Source organism: Chiloscyllium plagiosum, chromosome 1 (assembly GCF_004010195.1).
Source record: "Chiloscyllium plagiosum isolate BGI_BamShark_2017 chromosome 1, ASM401019v2, whole genome shotgun sequence".
NCBI lineage: Eukaryota > Metazoa > Chordata > Chondrichthyes > Orectolobiformes > Hemiscylliidae > Chiloscyllium > Chiloscyllium plagiosum.
This window is the reverse complement of record NC_057710.1, coordinates 127,051,712-127,060,608: the sequence shown is the minus strand read 5'-3', so window position 1 is coordinate 127,060,608 and position 8,897 is coordinate 127,051,712. Positions and strand designations below refer to the sequence as shown.

The 8,897-nt window shown below is 41.5% G+C and overlaps 1 protein-coding gene across 2 annotated transcripts in view; it reads right to left on the bottom strand.

Annotated features, from left to right (window-relative positions):
- Nucleotides 1-7,545, bottom strand: part of cnot6l (CCR4-NOT transcription complex, subunit 6-like) — a 93,461-nt gene extending 85,916 nt beyond the window's left edge. The window contains exon 1 of one of the 2 annotated variants that reach the window (XM_043696480.1): nt 7,235-7,545. The gene's annotated coding sequence lies outside the window, so the exon portion shown is untranslated. Of the gene's footprint in view, nt 1-4,754; nt 4,777-7,234 lie in introns of those variants that run through there. The other variant, XM_043696489.1, reaches the window with a different exon arrangement.
- Between the last annotated feature and the right edge of the window lie 1,352 nt (nt 7,546-8,897).

The window sequence follows — 8,897 nt, the reverse complement described above, 5'->3', positions numbered from 1 at the left end:
GACCTCTCCGCCCCCCCCCCCGTCTGACCTATCACCCTCACCTTGACCTCTTTCCACCTATCACATTTCCGACGCCCCTCCCCCCAGTCCCTCCTCCCTACCTTTTATCTTAGCCTGCTGGACACACTTTCCTCATTCCTGAAGAAGGGCTTATGCCCGAAACGTCGATTCTCCTGTTCCCTGGATGCTGCCTGACCTGCTGCGCTTTTCCAGCAACACATTTTCAGCTCTGATCTCCAGCATCTGCAGACCTCACTTTCTCCTCTATGAGGCAACAGACCATTATGTCTCATTGTCTGTCTGTGCCTCTGAGTATAGAGTACCCGATCAATCACCTGGAAGCTAGTAAGCACCTCATCACTTCAGAGCCAGTCTTGGTACCAGAAACCTGTCTGTCAGTGCTACATTCCCCTGAAAGCCAGTCACCCCCTACATTTTACAAAACAGCGTACATGTTTGAGGTGGGCATAGCCACAGGAGAGTGCTGCACGAACAGCCTCCCTCACCTACCTTTCCGAGAGGTCACCCATCTCCCTCCCTGCAACTGCCATCCATTACACCCCCTTGCTCCTGTAGATTCCTCACTGCCTCTAACTGCTGCTCCAACCGATCCATCTGATTCGACAGGATTCACAACCAAACACTTCCCGCAGACATAATTATCAGTAATGTGGAAATTCCCCCTCATGTCCCACATCAAACAAGAAAAGCACATCACTCTACCAAAGGCCATTTTTGCACCTATAGAAAAAGACTACAGAAAACTGTGGTTCAATAAAGGATCTGGATTCCCTTAAACATGAATCATTAAAAATGTTAACTGGCAGATATACAGCAAGAGGAAAGAAAGTGGTTTGTTAGTCTTTGGACAGGGAAATAAAGTGTAAATTTACCAAAGTCCTGTTACACTAAATATGGCACTAATGAGACCAAGAGCACGGTTATGGTCTCATTTTTTTTTAAAAAAGGGGATATAATCAGAGTGGAGTCAGTTCAGACAAATTTCACAAGGTTGATTTCTTGGAAAAATGGGTTACCTTATGAGGAAACATTGAGTTGGTGGAGCTAATATTGTTTCAATGGGAATCAGTTAGCTGACTGGCTGGGTGGCAAGGCAGAAGTGACACCAACAACGTGGATTTGATTCCAACACCGACAAGCTCACCATGTGGGTTCTGTCTTCTCAAACTTGCCTTTCATTTAAGATGTGGTGACCCTTTAGTTACATTCACTGCCAGTTATCACTCTCAAATCAGAAGAGAGCAGCCCTATGGTCCTCTGGGACGATGCTAACTACTATTTGTTTCAATAAGGAATAAGCAAGATCCTGAGTGAGCTTAACAGCATTGACAGCCTCATGAAACAATCCAGAATTTGGGTGCAGAGCTTCAGGATAAGGAATTTCCCAGGAAAGATGGCAGCGAAAAGGAATTTTTCTCTCAAAGTTGTGTTAATCTCACAAAATTTTCTATTGCAGAAAACAATGAAGGCTGGGTTGTTCAGTACGTACAGGTTAGGTTCGGCAGATTTTTTTATTTGCAAGGGTCAAAGGGTATGGGAGCTGAAAATGTGTTGCTGGAAAAGCGCAGCAGGTCAGGCAGCATCCAAGGAGCAGGAGAATCGACGTTTCGGGCAGGAGCCCTTCTTCAGGAATTCTTCAGCGCTTTTCCAGCAACACATTTTCAGCTCTGATCTCCAGCATCTGCAGTCCTCACTTTCTCCTCAAAGGGTATGGGAGACAAGCACAAAAGTCGATTTAAGGTTGGAGCAGATCAGCCATTATCTGTTGAGATACCAAATGGCCTGTTCCTGCATCTATTTCTCATGTTCTTAAAATATGTGATGAAGTGTGTATAACACATTATATTTTAAAATTCAAAACAAAAAAAAGAGAAAGATGGATAGGAGTCATGTGAAAAACGTGAACATACTTTTTTAAACAGGTCAGAAAGTCGGCTGAAACAGTGACTCGAATGCATCAACTCCAAGAAACAAAACCCTTAAAATGATTTGTGTGAGAGTGTGTGTGAGTGAGTGAGTCACAACCAGTTTTACAGACAGATAATACAAAAAAATGGATGGGAAGGCAAGTGAATCAGGTAGAGTCTATGGAGGGACACAGGTTAAGTGAGTGTGCAAAAACTTGGCAGATGAAAGATTATGTGAGAAAATGTCAAGATATGTGCTTTGATAGGAAGAGTAGAGGAATTAAACGTTTCCTAATTGGAGAAAGACTACCGAAAGCTTCAGCACAGAGAGAACTGGGGGTCTTCATGCATAAATCACACGCAAGCATCCAAGTTTACCAGGTAATAGCAAAGACAAATGGACTGTTGGCCATTATTTCAAAGGTGAAACTTTATTACTGGAACAGCACAGCAGGTCAGGCAGCATCCAGGGAACAGGAGATTCGACGTTTCGGGCACAGGCCCTCTATTTCAAAGGGAATGGATTATAAAAATAGCGAAGTCTTGTTAGAATAAACGAGTCAGACCACACCCAGAAGACTATAACTAATGCTGATGCCCTCATCGAAGCAAAGAAATACTGATATTTTAAATTAGTCCAGAGTAGGTTCACCAAGCTGATTTTATGAAGAGAAGCACTGAGTTGGTTGGACTTGTTCTCATTCGAGTTCAGAAGAATAAGAGTCAACCTTATTGGAACATACCGATTCTCAAGAGGTTTGAAAGGGAGGATGCAGAGAGGTTGTTTTCCCCTTCTGCGGGAGAATGGAGGTGAACCATCAGTGGCAAATGGAATTCAATCCAACTAACTGTGAGATGATGCATTAGGGTAGGACAAACAAAGCAAAAGGAACATGAATGTGAGGACCTTGGGAGGTATCGAAAACCAGAGGGACCTTTGTGAGTGGGTTCTCCTAAGCTATCAGGACAGGTGGACAACATGATACGTCAATAAGATAAATGGCATACCTACCTTTATTTGTCAAAGCAGAGAGTTCAAGGTCAGGGAGGGTATGTTGAAAATGCATAAAATGTTGGTTACGCTTGAATATTATGTGCAGTCACATTATAGGAGATATGCATTTGCACTTGAGGGGATGCATAGGAGATTTACAAGGATGTTACCTGAGCTGGACAGGTTTAGTTATGGGGAGAAAGTGAATTGACTGGGTTGTCTATCTTTGGAGTAGAAAAGATGGGGGCAGGGGAAGTTATGATGGAGATCTGGACAATTATGAGGGGCACAATCAGGGTCAACTGGTAGGAACTTGTCCCCTTGGAGGGAGCACCAGAAGACAGAGACTTAAGTCAATGTGATTTAGAGAGGATGTGAGAACTTTTTTCATCCAGATGGTGATGGAAATCCAGAACTCACTGCCTGCAAGAGTGATAAAAGCAGAAACCCTCATAATATTTTAGTAGTATTTAGATGCACACTTGCAATGCCAGGGCATACAAGGCTATGGACCAAAGGTTGAAAATTGCGATTGTAATAGTTAAATGGTTGATTTTCCCCCAGTGCAAACTCAATGAGGCAAATGGCCTTCTTTTGTGCTCTAAATAAACCTCAAATGACTTGAGGGCATAATCTCAGAATAAGGGGTCACCCATTTAAGACAAAGATGGAGGACTTTTGTTTTGCTCTCAACAGGTACTGAATCTGTGGGAATCTCTCTTTACCACAGAAGGCTGGATCATTTAGTATATTTAAGGTTGAGACAGAGTTTTAATTAGCTGGAGAATCAAGGGTTATGGCAAATGGCAAGTGGGGTTGAAGATTGTCAGATCACCCTTGATCTCATGGAATGGTGGAGCAGATTTAATGGATGAATCTAAAGCTCCGTGGTCTAGAATCCCCACAGTGCAGAAAAAAGACAATCAAGTCCACACCAACCCTCTGAAGAACATCCTACCCAAATCTAAATCCACACTATCTCTGTAGACCTACATTTCCCCATGGCCAAGCCAACTAACTTGCACATTTTTCTACCACAGGAGGAAACTAGAGCACCCAGTGGAAACCCAAAAAGATATGAGGAGTCTGTGCTGGAATCGAATCTGGGTCCTTGATGTTGAGGCAGCAGTGCTAACCAGTGTGCCACCACACCACCCAGCAGAGCTTTGACTACAATAAGTTCAAGGCCTTACTCAGAAAAGAAAAATTAACAGTGTAGTTCAAAACAGAGAACAACTCTTCCCGCAAAGGAGTAAAGTTTTTTTATTCAAACGAGTCACCCTCACCAAAGTATTGTAGCTTGCGGAGCTTCCATTCAATCAGGTCAAAAAGCTCCGAGTGGGGTAATATAAAAAAAACTGCAAACAATTGACAGAAACCTAAATAGAGGGCAGAAACTTATTAAATCCAAATCATATTGTCCATGGTGATGATGCACCTCAGCCCCTGCAGTGTCCACAAGTTGCTAAAGGCATCTATCATGTCAGTGAGCACTGCACGTTCCTTCACAATGGACATCCAAGTGTAGATATAACCATAAAAGAGGGGAAGACAGTCAGGTACAATGACCCTCTCCATGGCCTACTGCCAGGACCTGTTAACTGCCTCTTTGGTCTGACTCAGGAGCAGACCTGTGAGGATGCTCTATAAGCATTCCACCTAACCCCACACAGGGTGCCCATATAACAGGAACATGGGGTTGAAGTGCAAAAATTTAAGAGCAGACTCTTCAAAACTAAAAAAAAAGGCTGCAATGGAAAACATTCAACATAAGTGTGAAAACTGTTTTGCTCAGACCATAAAAACTAAGTACGGCCTGGCATCCAACATACTTGCTAAGGTTGCGTGCAGCATTCATCATCCCAGATCCACGATGGAAAAAAATGGAAGGACTCTGGATGTTAAATCACATTGATGTGGACCCACAATCATGCATAGGTCAGATGATTTCCTTTCCTAAAGGATATGAATGAACCACATGGGGTTTTATGACAATTGACAGATTACATGCTGACCATTAAACTAGCTTTTAATTTGAATTCAAATGTCACCATCTACTATGATGGGATCAAACTCCTGGCCCCAGAATATGAGCCTGGGTTTCTGGACTTACTAGTCCAGCGATATAACCACTACATCACCACCACGCCCTTATGAAGCTTCTAAACTTGGATAGCTTTGACGGAAATCTTAGAGTTGTTAGAACGGAAAGCTAACCAGAACTGTTAAAGGCTCATATTCGCAAGCTTAGAAAGGAGTTACAAAAATGTATCTGCTGTCCAAGAAAGATTTTGGGAGAATTCAGTTAAGTGAAAACTTAAGACTTCAGCTTGGAGTGACCTTTCTGCGAAATTAAGGATCTGGAAAAGGATAATGTTAGTGAACAGGTTGAAACTTAATGTTGCCATTGTAAGATCTAAGACAGTTATATCTCAAATTTATTGCATGAAAGAAATAAAAACTATATTCTATTAATAACATAGAACAACAGTGCTAGTGCCTCACAGATAAAGTCACCATAGCCCTACCGGACTACAGCGTTGCTCTCTCTCTCTCATTAGAGTTAAATGACTGGTGGCGATTCAAAGTGAGGGTCAACACACCTCAGCTGAAGGAAGAGGTTGAGAAGGACAACTCTTCATAGTAACCTCAGCTAGTGCAGGAATTCTATTAGCATTACTCTGCACTGCAAACCAACTGAACTAACCACCCCACCCCAAAATGAGTAATCACCATGATCAGCAATTACAAAATTACACAAAGCAAAGTTTCCTTCCCAAATCTGACTTGTCCAGTAGGACAATCAACTGGGATCTGAACAAATGCACACAGTTCTAAAGTACCTCCTGGTTCATGCACATAAGCTCTTGAATCTGAGCGCGAGTACAAAAACATATGAAATCTTGGGTGTCATTAAGTGACATATCAAATACAAACATATTCAGCAAACTTTCCATACCTAGAAAAATAAATTGCTAAGATCCCAGCTGCAGCACTGTATTTAATTCTAGTTGCCATAAGTTAATAAGGAACTGAAAGTCCTTCACAGAATGCAGGAGAAATTTCCCAAGATGATTCAATGTATGAAGGATTTTTATTAGAATATTACATAGGAGGAGCTAGGGTTGTTCTACTTGGAGCAGAGAAGAGTGAGGAAACGGGAGGAAATTTACAGCTTTACAAGGCTTATAAAGAGGCAAAAATATGCAGTGCTCATGAACTGATCATACAAAGTTCAAGGGACACATATTTAAAGTTTCACCAAGACACACAATAGGTTGAGAGAAAGATCTCAAAAAAACCCAAGCGGAAATGACCTGGAAGTTTGCATTCACTATAATACCAAAACAATAACAAGATATTATTTCAAAAAGGTGTATTTGAAGAAATAAATTTGAAAATCTCCAGGAATACAAGTAAAGAGAACTAACTGAACTGTTGGAGAACCAGCACAAACTCAACAGACCAAATGTTGTCCTTCAGTACTACAATGACTCCAGGTGCAACACTGAAAAATATTATATATTCAATATTCAAAACACAATGCAATGGTAAATATTACTTCCAAATTTTCAAACAATTACGAGTGGAATGCAGGTCATTGGTTTTAAGTCAGGCTGATAAGTGTATAATATGTAATGCAATTAAAATTGGTTATTACTGTGGAGAAATTTCTCAGCATCAAGAAGAAAATTCAGTATAAATTTCACATCACCCTCCCTTTTATTCTCTACTTTTTCTTCTGCATGAATGCTTCACGAAACAGACAGGAAACAACATCTCACTTAAAACCTTGAAGCTCTCCACCAAAGGGCCCACAACACAAGCAAATCAAACTCTAAAACTTGCTGGCTAAAAATAAAAAAAAGTTTTCCCCCTATCACAAATACATCGTCGATTGAATTTCCAGCTTTTAAAAGTGGAACTCTGCACATCTACAGAGCGAAAGGTTCTGATCGCGACTCAAACATTAAGATAAAAGAGAATGCCTGAACTTCACCACCAAAATAAGTCATTTCCGAACCTCCCGCAACAAAAACCCCAATCGCTACCTTTCCTGGTCCCGTTCACGATGAGTGCAGACCCTAAGGTTCCCGTTTCCTTCGGCCAGCAAAAGGAGAACGCACGGATTCAAACCCCAGGGATCCGCGATAGGCTAAGGCCATCGCGCCGGCCCGGCCCTCCCACTCTCCAACGCTGCGGGGCCTCGCTCACAGGCCTGGGCATTACCTCAACCGCCAGCAGGCCGCGGACAGGGCCCAGGCGGCAGCTCCCTGTCACCGAGAAGCTCAGGCCCAGCTCATAGACTCACCTCCAGCCCGAGCGGCGCTCACATCTCTCCGGAGATGCGGCGCTGGAGAGACCGAGAGACACCAACGCCGCCGCGCCGCCGCCCCCCCGCCAGCGAGCGATCCGACTGCTGATTCTCCCCCGCCACAATCAGCACCACCACCCGGAGCCAAGCGAACTCACTGAACCCCTGTCATGGCCCTGCCTTCCACCGACCGCCTCCCTCACACCAGCTGCTGCACAACACAGCGTGTGCACTATATATACAAATGTGATCTATAACGTTTGTGCAATATATATGTACCACATGTGCACAGTATACACAACATGCAAGATATACAAATTTGCACTATTGATACCATCTATATGACGTCATTTCGACAATGTAAACAATTTATATACTCCGTGCAAAAATAGTGGTCACTAAATACAAACATACTGTATTCAACGTACAGTATCCAGACATAATCGTAAAATATTTACAATACAAAGGCCAATCAGCCCATAAAACCTAACCCAGTTTAGGAAAAAATGGGGAATCAACATACAACATAAGAGTAATGCATTCTATTTAGCCTAGTGAACTATGCAGTGTATAATACTAAATTATATGGTGGGATAACTATATATACATTGCAAAATACAATGTCCAAAATAAGTGTAATGACATTCACCACATATAATGAATAGTACAGCACATATTTTGTGTGCATTGTGTACGCAATATTTACCACATACACTCTGTTCATAATGCAGTGCGCTTTCTATTGTTCACATTTATTATTTTTGTAATATATTCATTGTACGTAAGAAATTTGCACAGAATGTAGCATTTACAATATGTACAGAGAGCACAACATATGCTTATACTATAGAAAAGAAACATTTCAATCCACTTCAAAACATGTAATTATAGATAATAGATGACAAACAAAAAAAAACTTATTCGGACGAGTGACCAAAAGTTTAGTTCAAAAGGTACTTTCATGGAATCTTGAAGTTAGGGGTATAAGGAAGAAAGCATGAGTTTAGTGTGGGAATTTCAAATTGTGAGGCAGGGAGAGCTGAAAGCACAGGTGCCAATTGTGGTGGAAATGGAAAGAGATGTATTAACAGCCAGAGTTAAGGAGGTAGAGCTCCTGAAAGGTTAAGATCTGGAGGAGATAGAGAAAAATAAGGATAAGTAAAGTATAAATGTTTTAAAATTGAGACATTAATGACAAGGTATCAATGAGCACAGATGTGATAGGTATTCAGGATTTCATAAGGAGTAACATACAAAAATCATACTTTTGAAATAGATCAAAATCTGGAGAATGGAATGTCAAGAACATATTCCTCCAGCGTTGACCTAATTCCTTTCCCTGACAATTGTCTGAGGCTGAACTAGTCTGTTTCATATTTGATCCCAAGAGGTGTTTTCAACCAGATATCCACATCATGATCAAAACTACTTCTGTCCACTTCCAGAGTATTGACCAATTCTGTCCTCTCTACTTATCTGCTTTGGGTCAACAGCCCAAATATTGTCTCTGCCATTTATAATCCAGTTTTATTTATAATGCTCCTGTGAAGCTACTTGACATGTTTTAAAATGTTAAATGCATTATAGAAATATAAGTGTTTATGTTGTTGTTGCAGGCCTGGATGTAATCAAAGCAGTGAGAGGCTTTTCCCAGTTGTTG